Source organism: Drosophila yakuba, chromosome 2R, assembly GCF_016746365.2.
Source record: "Drosophila yakuba strain Tai18E2 chromosome 2R, Prin_Dyak_Tai18E2_2.1, whole genome shotgun sequence".
Taxonomy (NCBI): domain Eukaryota; kingdom Metazoa; phylum Arthropoda; class Insecta; order Diptera; family Drosophilidae; genus Drosophila; species Drosophila yakuba.
Window position 1 is genome coordinate 5,915,352 of NC_052528.2, and position 2,173 is coordinate 5,917,524.

General features: G+C 39.5%; 1 long non-coding RNA gene across 1 annotated transcript; it reads left to right on the forward strand.

The window, feature by feature from the left end:
- Window positions 1–1,357: 1,357 nt before the first annotated feature.
- LOC120321132 lies at window positions 1,358–1,968 on the forward strand. Its single transcript, XR_005560702.1, has 2 exons — window positions 1,358–1,646; window positions 1,732–1,968. It is a non-coding gene; the product is annotated as an uncharacterized LOC120321132 (long non-coding RNA).
- The last annotated feature ends 205 nt before the right edge of the window (window positions 1,969–2,173 follow it).

Here is a 2,173-nt window from a genome sequence, read left to right on the forward strand (position 1 = left end):
AAATGCCGAAGGCTTTATTTTGAAAGCGAAATGCTTTGTGGAAAACATGGCTTTGCATTTAATGCATTTTCCTTAAACGCAGTCTTCAAATGGACTTAGCCAACACTAGCATAACAAGAGAGAACGTCAATTGCCGCGACTATTAGAAACGCGTATCATTTAAGATCGAGATATTTAAACGTTAAGTTATTTTTCAGTAAGTTACTAAGTTTGGGCATGTAATTTTTACATAGATAGGGAACCCGTATATTTATACTTAGCGATATCTTGCGATATAAGAGATTTAGTGGGTGTGGCAATGTCTCCGTGCTCCCAGTTGTCGAGCCTTTATAATTGATGAGATCTCGACGTTCATACGGACGGAAGGACATAAGGACGGATCGGGCATGCCTATATCAGAAATAATTATATCTAATAGGGTCCGAAACGCTATATTTTATCCGACACAAATCTAGTTTACTATATGAGTAAAAGGTTAAAATTCGTGAGCTGGAAATATCTAGTTTGTACTATCATCCATTGGAAGATTATATTTAGTGAATTTCGCATCAGCTCGTGCTTCGTAAACTTTATACCAACTTTACCAACACTTGAGTGTCTGGCCCTTGACCAAAGCCAATCTGATTACCATTTATATATCCATAATGTAATATGATGTGTAAGCAATAGGCCCGGCATTAGGACGGGTCTTGTTGCCACTTTTCCCCATCCAAATCGAGGCTTTGGAAAACTTTGACTAAGCCGCAATACAAACTCAAGATGCCGGCCAAAGATGAAAATCAATTTCCACAGCTAAACTGAGTTTAGCAAAGGGATGGCCACAATACGATTCGAATACCGACAGAGACTTGTCGTTAGGGGCTGAGTTAGGAGGAAAAGGAGAAGGACTTCTTCCTGTTTGGTTGGCTTTCTTTTTTCCTTCTTTTATATACATATATATTTTTTATACGTTGCTTTTGTTGTATTGGAAAAGTTTATCCGAAGCAAAAATCTATTAAGAAAGTTTTCCCACAACGCAGCAGTTTGGTTATGGTTTTTGTTTTCTCATCCTGGCTAGAAAACTGTACAAGTTGCACTTGGCTTTATGAGTTAGTTGTGCTCTGGATTTGGATTCCAGTTCGGGTTCGTGTTCTGGATAGAGGATAGAGGATAAGTGTTAGCGATAGGCCATGGAAACCTTGGGAACAACACTTGGCCCAAAGTTCAGTCGGCTGTGCCGCTGCCTGGTGCCAAATTAGTTTTGCAGTGTACATTGACATAATTTTCCCACGAGCATGTTGCTCGCAATTTGTTTTCATAATTTCCCCTCTGGCATTCGCAGGGCGTGCTATTGAGTTTTAATTAACAAAGTTGGCAGTGACAAAAGGCGTTTTGTAATTATAATTTCATTTCCACATTTCTAAAATTCTATTTCGCTGCTTTTCCAAGGCTGCTTCCTCCATCAATGCCAGACATATCAATTGTCGTTATTTGTTAGTGTCGCTCCCAATAGACACCCAAAAACAGACACCCATCTTGGGAAAATTGGTGAATGTCTGGAAGATGCCCCTGAATGTCTGTGGAAAGTGCTTTGAAAAATTGCTTAATGCGCTCCGAGCATGAGTTACCCCAGCCCGGGAAATAAAAGCACGAAAGAAATTGGCTAAGTAAACTTTGGATATTGCATTGCTTTTATTTGGAATTCTTTAAAGTTTTTCTTACTCGTTTTTATATCCCCGGCTTTCTGTCCAGAAGCTTTTGCTGATGCGTGTAAACTTTGGCATTTGTGCAAAATTGAACAGACTCGCTGGAAATGAAGAGGAAAATGTGAAAAGGGGAAGAGAGTACGAACAAACCTTGGACTCAATTTGGGGGAAATACAGCTTCGCGGATTTTATGATATTTTTACTACCCTTAAAGTGGGGAGAAATGCATCATGAGGCTGACTTGCAAAATTAGGGAAATAAATGATTGTTCTAAACATTTAAACAAGTTCGGAAGCCTAAAAGATCGCAGACAATCGACTATTATACACTACAGTCTTATTCCCATAAATAACTAATGAAAGTGGCATTAACAAAATGTGCCATCAAATTGCGACACTTGAGCGAAACGGCCACCAAAACTGTGACAAAAGAGCCAAACAGCCAAGATCCCGATTTGAGGACCCGAACTCATAGTCCCGCTCATGTCA